The sequence below is a fragment of the Giraffa tippelskirchi genome, chromosome 8, assembly GCF_054371585.1.
Source record: "Giraffa tippelskirchi isolate mGirTip1 chromosome 8, T2T-mGirTip1v1.2.pri, whole genome shotgun sequence".
Taxonomy (NCBI): Eukaryota; Metazoa; Chordata; class Mammalia; order Artiodactyla; family Giraffidae; genus Giraffa; species Giraffa tippelskirchi.
In genome coordinates, this window is record NC_137282.1 from 26,701,054 (window position 1) to 26,724,472 (window position 23,419).

Genomic DNA, 23,419 nt, shown 5'->3' on the forward strand with positions numbered 1-23,419 from the left:
GCCTTTCTTTCTCTGAAATAAATTTGACACGAGGCAGATGAGTGGCAGTGAGGTCAGTGAGCCTCCTAGCTCAACCTTTGTAAAATGAAAAATGCTTTTAACCTGGTGGGGTGGCTGATTTTAATTGTATAGGAGGACTGCACTTTAAGAAGGATTCCTATTTGTATTTTATCTGTGTTCATAAACAAAGATTTTACTATATATGCTGCTGCTGCTAAGTCGCTTCAGTGGTGTCCGACTCTGTGCGACCCCATAGACTGCAGCCCACCAGGCTCCCCGGTCCCTGGGAATCTCCAGGCAAGAACACTGGAGTGGGTTGCCATTTCCTTCTCCAATGCAATTCAAAGAAACTTCTGTACTATTAATGTCAACGTGGCAGAAGTAGAGTTTAAAAAAATAAAGTATGGTCACATAACATGAAGCCTTTGATGTTTCGATGTTGTATAGGTATGAGAAAAGTCCACTGCCTCCTGAACTATTACTCCAAGTTTTGTCATTGTTCAGGGGCTCAGTTGTTTCCGACTCTTTGCAGCGCCATGGACTGCAGTGCGCCAGGCCTCCCTGTCCTCTCCTGTCTCCCAGAGTTTGCTCAGACTCATGTCCCTTGAGTTGGTGATGCCATCCAATCATCTCATCCTCTGTCACCCCCTTCTCCTTTTGCCCTCCTTCTTTCCCAACATCAGGGTCTTTTCCAGTAAGTCAGCTCTTCGCATCAGGTGGCCAAAGTATTGGAGCTTCAGCTTTAGCATCAGTTAGTTTATCGAGTATAACAAGTCAAAAGAGAGAAATGTGAGGTTAAAGAGAAATATGGGTCATGGACAGTGACTTCCATCTGAAAGATTCGTAATTTCAATTATTTTAGAGTTGTATTCCTTCAGAGAAAAAGGAGGTGCTGGTGTCCCCAGAAAGCACTGCATTGAGATGTGGCTGGGGTACCTTGAACAGACCAAGGTTAGCCGGGTAGAGTGTCCCTGAACTCTTTCCTTTCTGGTGCCCCTTAATCCACCCTTGAATTCTCTAGCAAATCACCTGTGTTACACGTAAGACTTTTAGACTCATTAAATATCTGTTCTAAGAAGACAGCATAAAAGAAATATCCTCTCCTCCCCCAACAAGGAGACAACAGTACTGAAACATTGTACTGCCACATCCACCGTCCTGCCCAGGCAACGAATGTCCCCCAAATCCCCTTTCTATGTTGCCCTTAAATATAAATAAGACTCTGTCATATCCACAGTTTTGCTGCCAATAACTATGAAAAACTGGACACAGATTTATCAAACTTGGCCTGAAATTTTATCTGGATCTTTACAGAAAAAGTTTTCCGAACCCCTGCTCTCAAGGGATTAAGTGATTTTAGATTGGATCATTCTTTTTGTGTTTCATAATCTTAACATAAATGCAGCTAATTTGGAAAGATGATTTTTCCAGTATCTACATGTGTGGGGCAAAGACAATGAAAGAGCTTATGTCTGGAACCTGTTTTCCATGGCGGAATCCCATTCAGTGCCTCGACCGGCCTTTCGGAAGACACCTATAGATGTTTGCTGGTAGAAAAATAATGCTGACCAAGTTGCAGAGTTCTTAGCTCTTACCTTTGTGCTCCAACCATGAGATCACCTGATAAATTATTCTTTCCAAAATCATACAGGGCAGTCTGTTTATTTTTTTTCCTCAGAAAAACAACGACAAAGACCGACGTGTTTCTTTCATTATTCACAAGTGAAACCTCATCAGCTGCTTTAGCAGACTCCTATACTGAGAGTTCTAACAGGTTCTAAACTTCAATTCAGCATCAGGCATGTGTGAACAGGCTTCAAAGGCAGCTTCCATCTTTCCTGTCCTTGTAGGATTATAGCCTTGAAATCCTTGAGGGACATGATGGCTTCTCTTGAGAAAAATCGGGCTACTGTCTGAAGTGTGCGTGATGTTCGGAGAGACACTGAAGAAGCCTGCTGTTTGAAGTTGTGACAGAGTCTGCTCTGCACTCTTCAGACAGCCCGCAGTACTTTCTGTCTTGTTTACTGCTGCCAGCGGGTCATTTCATGAAAAGTCACAAGTTGGAGTCAAAATGCTGTTATTTCCAACCACTCGTTTACTTGCAAAAACACAAGCAGGAACTTCACAAATAGAATTTTCCAAGGCCAAGCTAATGAGGTAAGAAAGACTACACTAGCTTCCGAATGACCCAGGTTTAAACTCAGATTCTGCCGTTTTCTCTTCAATGTGGTGACAGGTACCTAAGTCCTCTGAGTTTTGGTGCCTTGGCTGGAAAATGGGATGTTTCCCCTGGGTTGTTTGAGGAGTAAATGCAGTAAGTCACAACCTAGTTTTCAACATAGCAGCTGTGCAATAAACATTATTCTATTATTTCCATTCACTAGAATTCTAAACATTTTCATGTTTGAGGACATATGATGCTTAAACCTGGACCACTGAAGCACTGTTCTTAAAAAAGGTGAAAACAACAGACGTATATACACAAGCACATACTACTAACTTGTATGTAATGTAAACATAACCTTGACACAACTTAACGAGGAGGAGGGAACCTACAGTCTGGCTCTGATGATGTGGTGAGTCACTTCTCTGGCTTACAGTCTTTATCAGCAAAGTGAGAGAATGGAAGCAAATGCTCTTGTCGAGCGGCATAAAATGCTCATTTCTGTGATGTGTTCAGATCCTGATTCCTTTAGGGGAGTGCTTATATATTATTCACAGGTCTCAGAATCCACTCTTCTTGTTTTTTCATTTGAAGTTGTACACAGTACGCAATGCATTTATGTTTGGCTTGAGGATGTCATTTTGTTCTTTAACATATGGATGAATGTGAGTGTTTGGAAATGTGCTTTAATCAAAGTGCTGAAGTGCCACTCTCAGCTTTTCCTCCTGCCTTCTGCTCAAAGCTGTCCCTGGCTTCCTATCCCCTGCAGAATGCCTAAATCATAATCGCCTCTCTCCCTGATGACAGTTACTGGGTTAAGCTGGCCTTTTCTGTACCCTGTTTCTCTTTCTTGCTTTCCTTTTCTCAGTGGATTTTCTCATCACTGCTTTTCTCATTTGGGGGAGATAATGAAGTGCTTTGGTTGCTGATGCGTAGACGGCATGTAGAAATGAAAACCAGAGATACTAAACCATATTAACTGTGAGCTACTCTGTTTAATTGTATCCGTACAAACCATGAAAGATAACTGAAAGTTGACCAAGTTATCTTCCAGAGAACAATGGTTGTTTACACTTAGTTTTTGTCTTCTTGTGGCTGATTTCCTTCACCGAACTGAGGTGAGATCTCTGTTCTCCTGAGACTCATGCTTTGCCCTTTTGTCTTTTGGTATCATGCTGCAAGCTATTATTATGAGTACAGTAATGAACAAAATAAATCCTCTTACTGTCGGCAGATAATCTCTACTCCACGAGATAATTATCAGATCTCATGGGAATTTGTTTTTAAACTCACTTCATAATGATGGCTCTTTTCTCTGAAGATGCTTCATCACCTCTAATAGAATGTAATCACAAACCAGGGTGGCATGCGTAGTGGTTGTTTAAAATCCATCTCTTAAGAGGAAAGGAATGGAGTCAGTTAATTATATCTAATGGCCCTTGATCTCCCACGAGGATAGTCCTTCCCACCTGACAGCAAACAGTGGTTTGAGAAGCCAGGAAATCTGATAAGTAGCTTTTGTTTTGTAAAAGGTGAGAGGTCCCCTTGTGTTATATGTCAAGGCTACTGTCTAAAAGAGAGGCACTTAGAACTGCATATTCCTTAAAGAAAAACTGACAAGCAGAATGAGAGTCAAAGCTAATACTCTAAAAAAATAAAAATGGGAAGAAGACCTTTTGAATTTTTAATCATCTCACAGTCTATAAATACAGGTTTTTCATTTGATTATAGAAACTCCCGTGAAGGTTTTACATATCGGCAAATATAGCAGGTAATGAACTATTGATCTGAAAGAAGTTCAGGAAATGCAGAGCTTAACTGAATTGTCTATTTTCCATTGGAAGGTAAATTGATATAGTAGGAGAAGGGGGGCAGTCTATTGATTCACTCCCCAAATCCCTCTGATCCCTACTGATAAAAGAAAGGGAGTCTAAGCCCAGTTTTCATCCAAGGAATAATCCTGTGTAGAGAGAAGTACCTGGGTCTCCTCAAATCTGATATCATCGTCATGATAGTTGGCCTTATGACCCGTTTTGAGTTTTATCAGCACCACATGTATAAAATAGCAGTTGAATCTTTCACCTAGAAGCAGATTCCTGCCATGTGCTAAAAGAAGTGCTGTGGATTATATCTTGATGGTAAGAGACCGGAATACAGATAGTCTTTCCTAGGATTTTTCCTTTTCACTCATTTCTAAAATTAAGTTGAGGCTAGGTTGTGGTAGAGATTCTTGGTTCCAAGGAGAGGTGGACCACTTTGCTAACACCTCAGCCAGTCTTAAAATGCTAAGTTGCATCCTAGCAGAGTCAGCATAGTAAGCAAGAGAGGAGAATCACAGTGAACTGAGAAAGAGAAGAGATTTCATTTTAATATGTTACCAACATACTTAACACACATCCATTGTGCACTTATTATGTGCCAGGCACAGTGTCTGGCGTTGTCAGATCAAAAGGTAAATTAGACACAGTTTAATTACTTGGGAGAAGTAAACAAGCAAATCACATCCTCACCAAAATGTAATCAGCTCTATGACCAACATGCAGCCACAATGCTAAGAGATAACACAGGAGCATCTAAGTGATAATGAAAGGAAGTTTCCCCAAGATCTGAGTGATGAGAATAATACATCACACCTTTTACATTCAGGAGGAATATATGGATGCTTGATCTACATGACTCATTGGACAGACACAAAGCAGGATCTAAAGCAAAAATTGCAAATGTTGAGGGTAACAAAGAGGTGATTAGAGGAACAGAGGGTACCCAGTAAGTGAGAGGACCTGTGTGCTAATCAAGGAGTTAACAGTTTATCAGGAAAGCCCTGTGGACTCATTGAAGGATGTTAAGCAGAAGGTTGACATGACCATATATGTGATTTAAATATAGCCTCTGCTGGCTGTGGGGAAGCACATGTGGGGAACCAAGACCAGAGCAGGAAGGATATTTTTAGATATTCTTTTTTTATTGGAGTGTGGCTGTTTTACAATGTAGTGTTAGTTTGTGCTGTGCAGCAAAGTGAATCAGCCACATGTATACTTTTATCCTCTCTTCCATGGATTTCCTTCCCATTTAGGTTACCACAGACCATTGAATCGGAGAAGGCAATGGCACCCACTCCAGTACTCTTGCCTGGAAAATCCCATGGATGGAGGAGCCCGGTAGGCTGCAGTCCATGGGGTCGCTAAGAGTAGGGCATGACTGAGCGACTTCACTTTCACTTTTCACTTTCATGCATTGGAGAAGGAAATGGCAACCCACTCCAGTGTTCTTGCCTGGAGAATCCCAGGGACGGCGGAGCCTGGTGGGCTGCCGTCTATGGGGTCACACAGAGTCGAACATGACTGAGGTGACTTAGCAGTAGCAGCAGTAGCAGACCATTGAATAGAGCTCCCTGTTCTATGCAGTTGGTCTTAATTAGTCACCTGTTTTATACATAGCAGTGATGTATGTCAATCCCAATCCCACAATCCATCCCACTCCCCTTTCCCCCCATAGTATCCATACATTTGTTCTCTCCATCTGTGTGTCTGTTTCTGCTTTGCAATTAAGTTCATCTGTACCGTTTTTCTAGATTCCACATATATGTGTTAATATATATTTGTTTTTCTCTGGCTGAGTAATATTCCATTGTGTGTTTTTGTGTGGGTGTGTGTGTGTATCTATGCACCACATCTTCTTTATCCATTCCTCTCTTGATGGACACTGAGGTTGTTTCCCTGTCCTGGCTGTTGTGAATAGTGCTGCAGGGAACATTGGGGAACATGTGTCTTTTCAAACTACGGTTTCCTCTGGGTTTTGCCCAATAGTGGGATTTTTGGGTCGTATGGTAGGACTATTTTTATTTGTTTTAAAAGGATCCTCTTTACTGTTGTCCATAATGACTGTACTAATTTACATTCCTACAACAGTGTAAGAAGACTTTAGAAAACATGAAAACAATGCAAGAAGTAATCACAGCCTGAATCATTAACTTTAAATATGTCATAAACCAATGGGATGCTAAGTATTTTGTAAACACATCTCATTTAATCTTTATAACACACCTATGGAATAAGTACCAGATACCTATTTTAAAGATAAAGGAGCTGAGATTCAGGGAATTTGGAAACCTTGGTTGAGATTGCACAGATATTGGTAAGCCAGAATTTGGACAAACAGAATCCGATTTATCTGACTTTAGAATATATGTACCAGGAGGCATCAGGTAATACTTCCAAGGGCAATAGCAAGAGGAACTTAAGGGAAAGTTCTACCATTCACCAGAAAAATTCAGGTACAGACACAGAGTTTGGGAGAAAAAATAATGAGGTATATGTGGATAATGTTAAATGTGAGGTTCCTGTTAGACATCTAAAGAGAGATGTCCCCTGAGCAGGTATATACTTATCTGGAGTTTGAGAGGATCTGGGCAGGATAACCATCTACAGTCCAGTCACAGAAAATCACATAAATGGTTACTCACTCACAAAGAAATATAAAGTGAAAAGACTGGCAAGTCAAGACAAAACACTGGGAAATAGAACTAAGCAGAAGAGAAGCCCATGAATGAAATCAGAATGGTATCCAAGTTGAGTCTTGTGTAAAGTCAGCCTATCAATGTTAATTATGCTTTTTATGTACACAAGGTGCTGCCTTGGGCCCTGTAGTTGATGCTAGAAACTAGTGTGACATCAGGATTTCTCCCCAAAATTACAGAAGTGATGTTGGGAGGAAAGTCACATACACATAGTTAAAATTACTGTGAAAATTCACAAAACCACTAGGCAAAGTAAGAAATATCACCAGGCAAGATGCCATACATTTCTCCTATAAGTGGTTTAGGAAATAAGGGTTCTAAGTTAGGGGTATTAGTGAATCACTGGGGAACTGGGTGAACAAGAAGGGATTTACAGAAATTATAGAACAACTGATCTCAAATTTAGCTGTGCATCAGACTCAGCAAGACATCTTGTTTAAATTGCAGATTTCCAGGCCTTCCCTCAGTTGATCTGATTCAGGAGCTTGACATTGCGCTCAAACATCTGAATTGTTAACAAGGACTCCAGGTGATTCAGAAGCAGATGATCCATCAACCCCAACTTGAGCAGTAATATCTTAGAAAATGTTAAAACGTGGACAGAGGTGTTGAGCGGTGCCTAGTACATGTGTTGGGGGAAGGGCTGAATGTTTAAGGTGAAGAAAAAGCAAGAATGAAATCAAGACAATGTAAGAAATGAAAGACTATTTTCACAGATGGCCAAGAGAGTCGGGTAGGGAAACAGAAAGATAAAAGTGAAAGACAGAGGCCTCTCTCACTGAGAACCTTGATTGTCGTTGGAGGATTTGTTCTCAACCAAAGAGATCTCTTTGGTACTGAATGTTATATCTCACGCAATAAAATGTTGCTTTCTGGAATAGATAATATACATCACATTGCCCTTACTGTTGGAGAGTCTGCAAGTTCTTCTTGAGAAATGCTGAGTTTGAGATCTCTAGAAAAAAGCCAAAACATAAAGAATGAGGTTGAAGTGGTTTGGGCAAAATCAATAAAATGCTCCATAGCAAGTAAAATGCATAGGTTTGATCAAGTTACTTTAGTTGCCCCATAACTGTTTGTCAGCCTTCCCAGGTGGCACTGGTGGATGCCAGTGCAGGAGGTGTAAGAGAGGTGGGTTCAATTGAGAAGATATCCTGGAGAAGGTGGCAAAGAGTTGGACATAGCTGAGCGCATGTGTGCACGTGCGTGCGCGCACACACACACACGCACACGCACACGCACGCGCACACACACACACACACACACACACAGCCATTTGTCAGCTAGCCCCTCATAGCATTCTGTTTCATTTAGGCCCTTACTCTTTTAAGAATTATGAGTTTCATAAGCTCCTTTTGCTCCTTACAAAGTGGTATTTAAAAACTCATGCTTAAAATATACTACCAGACATTAATTACCGTTAGTAACAACTCTTGAAATTACTCCTCCAAACCATAGATATGAAAATTCAGGAAAAGAAGTGAGAATTTAATCCAAGACTCTGACAATAAATTGACATGCCTTTGCTTGCTCTTATGCTGACATTTATAAGATTTTGTCAGTAGCTCATAGACTTATTTGTTTCAGAAAAGAACTGTATTCTGAGGTCAAAGAGGGAAAAAAAAAAAGGAGAGGAAAGTAGCAAAGTCCAGTGTTCATTTTCCCAACTTTTTCTAAGTGTCTTAAATCCATCCTGATTCAAATACTCTTTCGAATATGTAATCTCTAATTGCTGGGATGCTTGTCTTTAGTCTCTTTTGCATGGAGGTGAGCTTCTCAGGAAATTCTCTGTCCCCTATGACAGAAATCTCTTTGGATGTGCATCTTCTAAAACAAAAGCCTTCACTTATTATCTTTTTACCTCCTACCCGATGTCAAGTTTCCTCTCAACTCTCCAATACATCTTAGCTTATATTCTGGGAAGTTGGAAAATGACTATCATCTCATAAAATTTTATGCATCCGGCAGAGATAAGGAATGTAGGCAATTAACAAAGAAGCTATCTTTTTAAAACTTTTTATTTTATATTGAAGTATACCCGGTTAACAGTGTTGTGATAGTTTCATGTGCACAGCAAAGGGACTCAGCCATAAATACACCTGTATCCATTCTCCCCGAAACGCCCCTCCCATCCAAGCTGCCGCATCACACTGAGCAGATCTCCCTGTGCTCTACAGTAGGGCCTTGTTGGCCATCCATTTTAAATGTAGCAGTGTGTATATATTGATCTGATCACAAACTCCCTAACTTTCCCTTCCTCAACCCTCCCCCACCTCCCCCTTTTGCCCCCGCAACCGACCAAGAAGCTATCTTTTTGTAAACTCAGTGCTAAGATCGTTTCAAGTTCTGATAATCATGTATACATGGGCATGTTAATATTTTGATTTCAAACATCTTTATTAGATGTTAAACAAGACAAATATACATCAGATGATTCAGTCCTTTAAAGGCCAAGTGGAGAAATCATTATAATTCCAGGACAGTAGCAGTAAATACTTCCTTGTGGCCTTATTCCAGTGTCAGCACTTCATTTTAATGATAAATGAATTTCTGCTGTTCATTGTGAAATCCTTGGATGTATTTAACAGTCTGCTTAGAGTGTATTGGATTGATAGGGATGACCAAATGAAGCCAGCAAATTTAGTGTGAGGAAATTGTGCAGATTATATGGGAGAGATTCCTTCTGATGAAAGGTTGAACCATAGCACAAAAATGTAAAGGTTTGAGTAGAAGAATGTTTCAGCAGGTACAGTCATGCCTGTTGTCACCCTTCATCATTGTCAAGTCTCCCTTTTGAGTCTACTTCTCTTAATTCTTGATTAGCAGCTATCAGAGCTCTCTCTAGAATGTGATAACACTACTGTGATCGTTCTGATAGCACTCTGCAGTTTGCAGAGCATTTTTCTTTTCTTTTAAAAAAATTTTTTTAAAATTTATTTGGCTGAACCAGGTCTTCATTGGGGCATTCAGGATATTTGATATTTGTTGCAGCATGTGGGATCTAGTTCCCTGATCAGGGATTGAACCCTAGCCCTCTGCATTGGGGGCTTGGAGTTTTAGCCCCTGGACTACCAGGGAAGTCCCAGAGCGTTTTTCAATGAATCATCTTTTTAATGTTTTCAGCAATCCCAAGACCCAAGAATTATTATGGTTATTTTATGTGTGAGGGAAAGGAGGATTAACTAAATTGACCCAGGGTTATTAGCTGAGTAAGGATGGTCCTCTTCCCTCTTGACAGAATGTGTATTTGTTTGTGTTTGGTTCCTTTGGCTGCCTCGCGTGAACTTTGTGGGCTGTCACTGTCCTTTGTGGTCCTGTGGGTCACAGGGCCTCGCCCCCCACCATGAAAACCATAAAGGGCCTGGCCCCCTTCTTCCTAGTGCCTGGCAGCAAGTGTGTAGCTCATTACCTGGTCTCAGCCAATTTAATTGAATCTGAGGCAAAATGAATCTTGAGAAAAAAAATTACAAAGATAAAGGAATGATGAGAATATAGTTCTGTGAGCTGTGTCTGCTGCCAGCAGCATTTGCTAGGCCCAGCGGTACACAGTGGCCCACATCCTGTACAACTAAATATTTAAACATTGTAAATCCATCTAAGGAACTGCTTAATAATGTATTTCTATTCTTATACCTTGACAAATTTTCATTAAAACCCATCTGGCCAGGACTGAATTAGAATTCTGAGAGCCCTCGGAGTTGAGGGCTGAATTTTGAAAGCTTGGGGAGAGTGGACCCTGGTGCTTGGCCCTGGTCTGCTGACCCCCTCTTTCTCTTCCTGCTCCAGGCTCTGTCCTGCTTTGTTAGGAGCTTCGTGCCCATGCAGGTGGACACCCTGGCCTACAGATGCAAATACGCATTCTATCAGAAGGAAGAGGACCATCCTCACTCAACTAATAACCCTGGGGTCAATTTAATTAATCCTCCTTGGGAAATTCATATTTCCCAACATAAAGCTGTATGTTGGCCACTCCCGTGTGTGTGGTCCACTCTTGAATGGGTCGAGGCTGTGAAGAGATCTGCATAGGTTCAGGGTATTTGTGCAGGGAATTTTGGGGTCCTGTGTATCCAGCCAGAGCTTGCTCAAGAAGGCAGGGATGGACTCTGGGCAGGCATGTTTCCTGAATTTCACAGACTTTTGTTTCAAGAAGGTCATATTCAGAAAAGGACCAAGATAGGCCTTTTAACCTTCCCACCTGGACATGAAGGCAGTAGTAGATGGTGGTATCCCATCCTGGAATTTGTTTCATCTTGGCTTCTAGAAGCCCTTTGGTTCTTGCTGGTTTTCTAAGCAGGTCTTCTTACCTCTGTGAGTCCCCTACATACTTCCAGACTCTTCTGTGGGCTTAGAAGAGCCAAACTAATTTTCTGTTGCTTACAACTAGAAATCTTGTTTGATATACAGAGTCTGTCATTTTTTCCCCACAGGATTAGGACGGTATGAGGTCGGGATTGACTCGACAATGATGGATGAAAACAGCCTGAGCAATGGTAAGTACCATTCATCAGTTCATGGTGAATATTCATCTCTCATGGAAAGACAGGTAGGTAAGAATGTCCCTCTGATTTTGTATATATTCCATCAGGCTCACCATTTCTTATCATCTTCCTTCAGAGTAACCTGAGTTAACCTCATGGCTGAAATATTGTGAAGTGACACAGTGCCTTGTGCTGGTTGCTGTAAAAACTAATATGCTATTTAGTTATTTAAAAGGCTATGAAAAATACCTTGTGGATTGCCAAATCAACAGATAGCCATTATAGGAAAGACTTCTAAGTATAGAGAAGCAAAAGAAAAGATATATATCCATAATTACATGATTATGCCACCCCAATATATCAGATAGTTTTCTGTGCATATCTTTAAAAAAAGATTCATACTGTATATACTCACTTGAAACATATTTTTTCCCCAACTCTGTATTATAGGTACTTTTATTTCAATAATTATTCCCACAATATTTTTTAAATGAGTACATATTACATCACTGAATGATGTGAGATTGTCTAACCTAATGCTTATTGCTGGACATTTTGGTTGTCTTAAATTTTACTATTGTAGACAATATTAACAAACATTTTGAAATGAAATAATTATGTGTATGCTTAATTATTTTCAAAGGATGTATTTCTGTAAGGGGAATATTCATTTCAAAGACTACAGTGTTTGAATGCTATTTAAAAGCATTGTAACCCATGCAAAGAGTAATTATATATTGAACAGCATTCATCTAGCACATATTTTTATTAAGAATTAGTAAAGCATGGTTAAGAACTGGTATTATTCAAATCCTTTATATTAATTCAGTGTGTTACATACAATACACTTTGGCAAGATCTTTAAACAAGTCTGGAGGGAAATGAAAATCTCTCTCGTCTGAGAGTGACCCACTTTTCTATTTCTCTTCTTTTTTAAAAACAGCTGTGTTGTAATATAGTTCATGTACCATATAGTGCACCCACTTAAAGAGTGTAAGTCAATTGTTAGTATGGTCATAGTTGTGCAACTATCACCACTATTATAGGAAACTTTTATCACTCGTAAAAGAAACCCTGCACCCTAGACTCTGCCCTAGTCCTCTGTTATTCCCAGACCCAGGTAACCACTTTTTGGTTACTTTTTGACACTGTAGGCTTACTCATTCTTGACACTTGATACAAATGGAATCACACAATATGTGGCCCTTGGTGATTGACTTCTTTCACTTAGCATACCATTTTAAAGGTTCATTTATTAGTAATATGTGTCAGTAATTTGTTCCTTTTATTTTTTACTGAATAATACTCCATTGTATGGATATACCTCATTGATCTGTACATCAGATAAACATGTGGGTTGTTTCCACTTTTATGTACTATGAGTAATGCTTCTATGAACATTTTTGTGCTAATGTTTGAGTGGACATACGTTTTTATTTCTCTGGGGTGTAAGTGTGAGAGTGAAATTGTTAATTGTATTTTAACTCTGTGTTTAACCACACAAGGAAACACCAGACTCTGTTTTCAAAGATACCAACTCTGTTTCACAGTGTTTATATTGATAATTAAATATATTTTCTTTTAGAATTCATTTTTTAAATAACCCAGCTTTACCTTAGGACCTACAGTTGTTGTAGTTATATAAAATTTGTATGTGTTTTGAATAGATTTGCTGTAATTGTTATCCTACTCTATTATAAATATAGATATTAATCATTTACTGTCTGTGGTTTCCAAGAATGTATTATTAATAGTTTAATCAAACATCATGACTAAGGTTTGGAAATGTTTTGTTAATGAAGAAGTACTGTATTCTCTTATAGGAAAATTGATAAAGTATATATTTTTGAAAAACTGATTTTAACAGATTAAGAACTTAGATTTATCATAGTTTTTTTTGTGTCTTAAGCTTCTTATTAAGATTTTTATTTTTAAAAGATTCTTTTTCACTTTTAGAATGTTATGTTATCCAAATTACAGTGGTAAACCAAAAGCATAGACACGTATCTTTTTCTTTTAATATATAAGGTACTATCAGTTCAGTTCAATTCAGCTGCTCAGTCGCGACTGACTCTTTGCAACCCCATGGACTGCAGCATGCCAGGTCTCCCTGTCCATCACCAACTCCCTGAGTTTACTCAAACTGATGTCCATTGAGTTGGTGATGCCATCCAACCATCTTATCCTCTGTTGTCCCCTTCTTCTCCTGCCCCCAATGTTTCCCAGCATCAGGGTCTCTTCAACGGATTGCACTATTTTACAGTGAATATGTTACAGTCACTCTAGTTGCAATTTTTAGTATCACATTATGCCCATCATCCCCTGGACCTTTTTGGGCTTTCATTGAAGGGCAGTTTAGGGTTTTTATGCTGGGGTTTCACACACATACACTCAGGACAATAAGCAGGATGTAGGCCAGGAAGACATTTCCAGTTTTGCTTGGCCAGGTGACCAGTATCCAGCAAAATTCCTGATATTTAGGTCCCAATAAGCACTTGATGAATAGTAAATCTACTTGTATACATTAGAAATAAAAACCAAAATCAACCTATTATCTTAGTCTTCTTTTCTTATATGTGGAAACTTCTCTTGGGGAAAAATAAGATTAATAATGGTTGAATGTGGTCTAGTTTTGCTTGATTTTTAGTAAGTGAATTTTGGGGGGGCAAACATTTAAGCCATTCATTCATTCATGAAACACTACTGAGTGTGTACTAATGGTCAACCTCTTAGGCATTTGGCGTTCAAAGACAGTATGATGGGATGTGGACACCTCCCTCCAGTAGCTGTAAGTCCTTGCTGAACCATTATATTGTCATCTCAGGGGTCATCTGGCTGCAGTAATTTTACTGTGGAGATTTTACTGTTAATATCTGACTCAGCTCAGAGCAGGACATCTGATAGGAAGCAATGGTGATATGATGTGAAATAAATACAACACGACTAACCATCTAATTGAATATTGAAAGTTAAATATTGCTGCAGAGAAAATACTTCTGTGACAATACTTTGAAAAGTATGTGGATAAATATTTGATGATATAAAAGTGGCATTCAACCCCTGAGGTAACAAACTTTGATACACTTGAGACTTTGTGGAAAAAGCTGAAGGGCAGAGTGGTGCATTTACTTTCAGAACAAAATCCACATGCATATATTGTAGGTCTCAGATGGATTTGCAGAAAATCTTGTTCTCAAAAGGATAAAAGTGTGCAAACTCTTTTGAATAAAACAAACAAACAAAAAAATTCAGGGAAGTAGTATCTGCAGTGTACGCTGGAACAGCTATTCATCAGCAAAATCAAGATGGCTCACAGAGCTCTGGAAGAATCAAGCTTTATATTGATATATATTCTATGAAAGGATTTCAGTTCCCAGTGGCATCAAGGACAAGACTGACTGAGATTCAGATCTAATCACATGATTTCTGGAGAGTGGATTAAGTAGATGACATGAACCGACTAAAATATTCTGAGAAATCTGAGAAAAGAAAGGCTATGAAGAAATGTTAAGATCACTACAGATTTGTTTTCATTGGCTTTGACCTTTGCTGCGTTAACTTGACCACTATCTGACGGTGTGACCTTGAGCAAATTTCTCCAAGCAAGATGGAGGCAGCTGCATCCCAGAGTTACTATGTGGATTAAACGAGATAACGTGTGTACAAGCATTGTCCTATTTAATTACTCAAGTGCAGCATTCTCCTTGTCTCCAGCATATAGTAAGCATTCAAAAACAATAATAAATTGAGCATTTACTCTGTACCAAGGACTTTTGCATTACTTTATACCTATTGACTCATAAAATCTTCACGTCAACCTAAGAAGAAGGTATAGAATTGTTTCGTTTTGCAAACAAGGCACCAAAAGTTAAAAAGTTTCAGTGACTTGCTTAAGGTCACACAGCTACTAAGTAGTGAGCCTAGGATATGAACCCAGGCAGTCGTTTAAAGCTTAATACTATTACTACCTTAAATATAAGGTTGGAGTTATAATACAAAAGCTAGTATATTTTAATGTAGAATTGTTACTTTCATACCAAAAATTCAATTGCCTTTTTAAACATTAGTTTGTGAATAACAGTAAATCTAGAAAACAGCAATATAGAAAACAGGATGATTTCATGGCTTTTGTAGTCACCCTTAATAGGATAACTTCATGAAATTTCCAACAGAGTATTTGATATCTATTCCCATGAGTCGCATATCATAATTACTGTAGTGTTGGAATCAATTGAATTATCTTAGCACTGACTCTCGGTAACTCTAAAGACAGGTAACTTCATGACTCTTAACAGATACATTATCTAAAAGCCAAGTGGTGGCAACACTCCACTATATTATAATTCAGGGTGTCTGTCATGACTCACTTGCAAGATCTTTCAACCTTTCCTTTAGTGTATTAACCACTGTAGGTCAAGCCTATGCCCTAAACTTGAGCCCCTTGAAGTGCACTCTGCATCAAATTCTAGACTCATACCTAGAGTTAGTTCCCTGGTGAAAGAAAAGATTACCTCTTTAAAGCAAGCTTTGACACTCTGAATCTGACTTGGGGCTTTGGCTGTGTAATCTTTGGTATGTGAATAGTGAGTCTTTTCTTTTTCAGAAATAGATGATTGATTCTGCTAAGACCCTAAAAAAAGCACTGTCTAGTGGAATAGCCACAAGCCCATTGACACTTACATATGGCTGCCCAGAATGCAGATGCACTCTAAGAGTGAAAACACATCAGAATAGAAAACTAAGTACCAAAAAGGGAATGTAAAATGATCATTATTTTTTTAAAATAATCAGTACATGTTAAAATATATTTGATTAAATAAAATATTATTAAAATGTCACGTTTCTTTCAACTTTATTAATGTGAATGTTGGAAACTTGTAAATTATACATGTGAAGTGCACTATATTTCTATTGGGCATTGCTGCTTTAAGAACTCTACACTATTCTGTTGTTTCCTTGGAAGACAGAAAACTGAAATCTGCGAGTTAGTGGTCTGGGAAGTCCACTCTTAGCTACAGAAGCAGTCAGACCTTAGGGTCAGAAGAAAGGACTCTTCAGAATAGACCCGCCATCTCAATAGAGGGCATGAGCAAACAAATGAGTAGAGGTTTAGAAAAAAAGATTTATTTTTTCAAGATTGAGACATTGTAGTTAATAATATGCATCATAATTAAAGTCAGCTGAGTAGATATTAATAATTAGCCAGAGAGAATGTAAAGATGGGAACCTTCAAAGATATTGATACATTAATATAAAAGGACAGAAGATTACAGGAAAAAACAGGAAGAGTGTAGGTCAGATAAATCAAGGGAGGGATATATTAACATATCCAACTGATATTAACATATCTAGGTTTGTGGATAAAGTCAGAAATACCGACCAATTTATTTTCTAAATTGGCTGGCCTATCAAACAGCTAAAATTTAAGATACAAAGTTACCTGTTCCTTGACTGTAATTAACTCTTTTACATATAAAGAACCTCCTCCAACTAACAAAATTAAGAGCAAGTTATGAAACATTTATAATCTTTGACATGCTTGGCCGAAAGGGGAATATATAAAGGGAGAATAGCTAATTGGGTTTAAATCAGGTGTGCAGATATTCAGTAAGCAAGTTCCATGAAGGCGTAAATGATCTGAGTCATAAACAGTAAAGAAGCTGAGTCATGAACAGTAAACCAACTTGGCACTTGGGTAACTATAAATTTAGGAAAAGCCTTAAGAGTGTACATTCTGCTTGCATAAATGTAGCAGTGCTTCTGTGTGGTAAATCTGTGTCACAAAAAAGGACTAGCCAGATTTTATTCAAATGTTAGAGGATGTGTCTGGAATCATTTGATTTAAAATATAAACTACATGGCAGTGAGCAAGTTTGTGTGGGGAAGGGACCTCTGAGCAGAGGCTGGCAGTCAGCTCCCAGGGTAGATGGACTCATAGATTGCTGACTGAGCTGTTTGTTAAGCCATGCCCAACCCTGACACCAGATCTCTAGGTGGAGAAATAGGAAGAATTGATTAATTTGTTTATTACTGGCTAACAAATCTCCTAGACAGTGCAGAACTAGACAGTGAGGACTTAAAATAGAAAGTTATTTCCTGTGAATAAAGCAGTAAATATGTACTGCCTTTCCAAAAAATGATAAAAGGTGTTATTAACAATTGACTTTGACATACTATCCATTATAGCCCTAAAACAGAGCTAGGGAAAGATTTTCTCTTCACATATCGAATAAATATAATTGACATCCAAAATTACTTTTGATCAAATTTCTATTTAAATTTCTGTTTGCTCTCTTTTTTCTGTTGTTCTTTTTCTCCTTGGGAACTAGTCACTGACTCCGCCATTCAGCAGTGTGTTGCCTGACTATTCTAAAAATCTACCCAAAATATCAAAATGTTAGTTTTCTTCAGCAGTGTAAGACCCATGCCAAATATTTTGTGTGTGCTTAGTCACTCAGTCATGTCCGACTCTTTGACCCCATGAGCTGTAGCCCACCGGGCTCCTCTGTCCATGGGATTCTCCAGGCAAGAATTCTGAAGTGGGTTGCCATGCCCTCCTCCTGGGGATCTTCCCAACCCAGGGATCGAACCCAGGCCTCCCTCATTGCGGGCAGATTCTTTACCAGCTGAGCCACCAGGGAAGTCCAACCTTTTATAATCCTGTCTAATCTTTCTCTTTCATTTGTGTCTATCTCTTTTCCTTTCTTCTGATAATTTGTTGATTTCTGCCATCATAAATTTTAAGGAAATGTGAGAGCAGTGACTAAATTCAGAGTTCATCATCATATGGATGTTTATCTCAGCATCTTTTATAAGATAGTGAAATAAGTCCTCTTTTCAAGACACAGAAACTCTTACACCAGAATATGTCATTGAACCAATAATCCAATAGCTTAGTTATGTATGTGCCAACTAAAAATTGTCACTCACTATCTGGCACTACAAGAATGAATTCACTAACCACTGTAGTTGCTGATCTTCACCACAGCCCAGGAGTTCAGGATAGAAATTAGGAATGAGGCACTCTGTGCTCTGGGAAAAACTGGCAAAACAGTTCTTCAGATAGTAGGTATTTTTCAAGAAATTTTATTAGCCCAGTTTCTTGCATCTTCCCATATCTAGAAAAACACTAAAATCTTTAATGGAGATTTTAAATCTTTAATGGAGAGATCTGCTCCTTATAAAAGCAACCTTCTTGTGACCAGCAACACCCTTCTGCCAAAATGTGTGCTTGATTGCACATACCACATTCACCAAAATCACATATGCATGACTCCCCCCATCCCTACCTCTTCAAAGCAATTCCTCAGAGCTATCTGAGAGGCTGTCTCCTGGCCATAGTCCTCATTTTGCCTCAAATAAGGCTTAACTCACTACTCACGTTGTACTTTTCTTTTGTTTCAGTCAACATATGTGATAGTGACTGCTAATTAAGATGCTGGGAGATCTGTGCTTTTCAACACACAAAGCTGTGTTTAAATTAAGCTTTGTTCAGTTCAAGTCATGCTTAGTATGTTGTTAGGACTTTTGATTTGCTCATCTTTCTACCTGCAACTCTTTGCTTTGTCTCATACAACTTTGTTTTTTTTCAAAGTTGTTTTGAATATTCTAGGTTATTTTCTTCATGAATTTTAGAATCAGTTGTCAGTTTCTTTAAAAAAAAAGCCTTCAATGAACTGAATTCATAGTTCTATTTAGTGTTGAGTTCATATATAAGCAATATTGTGTCTCTGATATACAAATGCAGTATATCTCCTCATTTATTTAGTTCTTATACATATTTCATCAGTGTTTGGTAGTTTGGAATAGGCAAATCTTACACATATTTTTCTGTTAGTTTTATCCCTAAGTAGTTGATTTATTGATGCCTTTGTAAACAGCATCATTTAAAGTTAATTTTAAATTATTGTTAACACATAGAAATACATTTGTTATTTGGCTCCTTATATCTTGGAATCTTGCTAAATTCATGCACTAATTCTAAAATCTTTTTTTTTGTAGGTATTTTTTGATTTCCTCTGTAGACAGTCAGGTTGACTGAGAATAAAACCATTTTGTACCTCATTTTCCAATCTCTGTACCTTTTATTTCTTTGCCTTGCATGTTGTGCAGCATCACCACGATGTTTCCTAGGAGTTATGAGAATATACATGTTTGGTTCCCAATTAAAGGAGAAAACTTTCAATTTTTCAGCATTAAGTGTGCTACTAGCTGAAGACTTCTTTGATGGTAGATATCCCTCAGTTGTTTGCTGAGAATTTTTGTATGTTTGTTTCATTTCATTTTAAATCAGAAATAGGTGTTGAGTTTTGTTGAATGACTTTCTTGCAACTATTGAGATGATGATATGGTTTTTCTTGTATGGTCTATTAATGTGATGAATTACATTGGTTGATTTTCAAATGTTGAAATGGTCTTGTGTTCCTGAAATGAACCTTACTTGATTGTGATGTATTATCATTTTTATATTTACTTGGTTCAATTTCCTAAAAGTTTGTTGAGGATTTTTGTGGCAGTGTTCTTAAGGATATTGCCTATAGTTTTCTTATAATGTTTTTATATGTTTTTGAATCAGAGAATGAATTGGGAAGTAGTTTTTCTTCTTCTCTTTTCTGGAGTAATTTGTATAGAATTTATTGTATTTCTTCTTTAAATGTATCCACTTCACTTTATATTTTTCTAAAATGTATTCCAGCTTTCCTCTTTGTTTAATTCATATAAGAAGAGGCCATCCAGTTCATCTGCATTGTTCTTTATATAATATGACACCTATATTATCTGTCATAGCTTTTGCATTTTTAAAAGACATATAAATAATTCAAATTATTTTATAGTTAAATGGTGTCATACTATTTTGATAAAACAAGGTTATAGAAATTAGTTATTGATGAAATTTAAACTTGAAATAGATTATTTTAAAAAGGATGGCAGCTAACGTTCTTCATCTTTAGTGAAGAGTGTTTAAACAGAAACTTAATTAAATAACAAAAGGGAGAATTTCCTGACCAAGAGGATTGATACTGAAATTGATTTGGATCTCAGATATATGTTAATAGGTTAAGTATTTTCCTAGCATAGATGAGTCTTCCAATTTAAGATCTCATGGGCAGAAGTAATACATTTAAATTTGCATGAAAAATTACATAAATATATGTAAATGTAAATTTGAAGCTTATCCAAGCTCATTGAAATCTTTAAGTAAGAATTATTTTTAAATTTTAGAATTAAGATGGGCTTTAAATGTTATGCAGGACTAAAATATAGAAAGTTAAGATTATTAAAAACATCTACCTTATAAACCCCTCAGGTTTAGGTAAGGAAATTGAAGTTCAGGGAAATATAAGAAATTTGTCCAAAATAATTTATCTGGTTTTAAGAACAGTTCCCTTTAAAATTGTTCATTATAATTTATATCATTATTCTGCATATGAGAAGAGTGGACCTAGATAAATTTTTAGCTTTTAACCCTTGAGTCAGTTTCATAAATACTGCTTTCCTTTGTGGAATTCTGAATGAGCAACACACTTCTGGGTACTGCAGTACTGGGAGTCCAGATTCTACTGTTAGTTCTGTCCCTTCAACCATTCAGCTTTTTGGTACAGTTGTGTGATTTAGAGTAAGAGCCTACTTCTGAAGATTGACCTCAGTCTGAATTTAATTGTTGGAATACGATGGAATAGTTCTATTTATTCTTTAGACCTTGAATGTTCAAATATTAGTGTTAGAAAACAGTAGTGTCAGCGTCAACTGGGAGCTTTTATACCACCAGAAACCACTGTCTTCCAATGCCCTTTGTTTGACTTGACTTTTATTTTAATTGTTTTTGAGCATCTATTCTCCAGGAAAGAAAGATATCTAGCATAATCTTCTTCATAAACAACAGTATTCAAACCTTATGGAAATGGTTGAAAAGGAGGACAGTTTCTTGAATTGACTGAGGGAGGTGGCACAGCTGTTCAGAGTGATGTTAACTTATTTAACATAAGGGATATACTGGGTTCAACAGAAGGCTGATGATCATTTTAGTTTCTATGTGAATCCTTTATCAGTCACAGGAAAGGTTGTTTACCTTGACAGTGGTTGAGCAATCTGTGATTCATAGGCTCCATAGATGAGAGAGGATGCATTTTCCTGGTCTTCATTATTGAGATCAATAAGCAAATTGTATAGGAGGCCATGCATGTCTGAAATAATGAAACAGAGTTGCCAGAACCCGTTTTTCTCTATTCTTTCTCTTTATTTCACAAAGGACCCTGAGAAAGCTGGGATGTGGAAATAATTGAACAAAAGCAAACCAACCCTGCTAGTTGTTTATCTTAGGTGAGGCTTACTGCACACTACTTGCATCACATGAAAGAGAAGTGCATAATAAGAAGCCTTTGCTTTCCTAAGGTCAAAAACAATAAATAATGAAAGCAATGCAGAAAAGATATAAGATGTGATAGTGTGTTTTTGTAGGGGGTTGAGTCCTGAGGATGGGAGCAGGCAGAGAGAAGACAGATACTTCATTCAAATATGGCATAAACTAGAGGCTGAATTATTATGCTTAAATTCTCTCTTCCAAACCAACTCACCATATGCTAACTACATTCCAATTTCGCTTCATAAATTATGTAGCAAAAATGCTGTGCACATAAATCATATTTTGTTAAGCTCAGCTTCGAGTGGGTGCATGTAACTTATTGTAAGTCCAGTCTTAACTGTTTTTTTTCCCCCTTTAGATTGAAGTCTTTTATTTTTATCGGAATTTCTTTCTTAATACTTTAATTTTGGAGCTAACAGTTACCTAACATGCTTTCATGCTTAAGAAAAAAACATTGTTCTTCATTTAAGACCTATTAAACACATTGATTCTCAAATTAAATGAAAAAATATTTTGAAAGCTGATTATATATATATTTTGAAACATCATATCATTTGAAATATAAAGCATGAACGTGGATTTTGAAACATCATGAATGTGGATTTTAAAGCATATTATTTTAATCCAAAAATTTTATCTAACATTATCTATTCATGGAACAAAATGTACATCTATGGGGGTCAGTAGTAAAATCCTAGGGTTATTTTATTTCTTATTGGAATATAATTGCTTTACAGTGTTGAGTTAGTTTCTGCTGTACATCAACATGAATCAGTCATATGTATACATATATTCCCTCCCTCTAGAACCTCTTTCCTACCTCCCACCCCATCCCTAGGCCTATTTTAATATGGCTGTGTGATATATACTTTCTAGAGAGGAAGGCAAGCTACCCTGGTTAAAAAGTTGAGAGGAAGTTTGCATCCCACATTTCCTTTATTTTTCATCAAAGGATCTAGTGATGAGAGCAAAATGGATACATTGTAAACAAGGTAATATGCGCTGTGTCTGCACTTCAGGTTGAAAAAGATACTCAATATAACTTAGCCTGACCATGTTCTCTTACTGTTGAAGAAACAAACATTTTGAGAGGTAAAATGATTAACTCCAGGTCACAAAGCTGCTCCAGAACTCAGGCCTCCCAGTTCTTGCCTTTTAATGGAAAGAACAGAGCCTGAGGCTTCAAACAGAGCTGGATTTGGATGTTAACTGTGTGACCTTAGACATAAATTGCATAACTTCTCTTGGCCAAAGTTTCTTTATCAGTGGTTAAAAAAATTTGAGCTAATAGTTCTTATATTTTAAGTTTGATGTGAGGATTAGAAATGTACATAAAATGCCAAATATAGGGCACTGCGCATCATTTGAGGGACTTTGTAATAATACACGATTAATATGAAACATAATTGTTTACTGGGGCTTCTGTTACAGGCACAGGAATCTAGTCTGAGAAAGAAGAATAAAGCCTTGGCTATAGAAATGTGTTAAAATTCAAAATTCTACCTAGGAGATCTTTAAAAAGAGAAGTAACCATGGAAATATAAACAATTCCACTGCATAGCAAAAGAAATAATCAGCAAGATAAAAAGGAAGCCTACAGCATACAAGAAGATTTTTGCAAACCATATGTCAAATAAGGGTCTAGTATCCAAAATATATAAAGAACTCATGCAACTCAATAATGGAAAAACACAAAACAAAAAAATCCATTTTAAAAATGGGCGGAGGAACTAAATAGTTCGTCTAAAAGGTACTCAAAATCACTATTCATCAGGAAAATGCAAATCAAAACCACAATGAAGTATCCCCTCATACCTGCTAGAAGGGCTGTTGTCAAAAAGGTGTGAAACAAGTGTTAGTAAGGATGCAGAGTAAAGGAAACTCTTGTGTGCCATTGG

The 23,419-nt window shown here is 37.5% G+C and overlaps 1 protein-coding gene across 1 annotated transcript in view; it reads left to right on the top strand.

Moving 5' to 3' along the window:
* LOC145518095 (uncharacterized) overlaps window positions 1-23,419 on the top strand; it is a 574,529-nt gene that overhangs the window by 228,601 nt on the left and 322,509 nt on the right. Inside the window, exon 3 of the mRNA XM_081521690.1 lies at window positions 11,108-11,170. The gene's annotated coding sequence lies outside the window, so the exon portion shown is untranslated. The remainder of the gene's footprint in view (window positions 1-11,107; window positions 11,171-23,419) is intronic.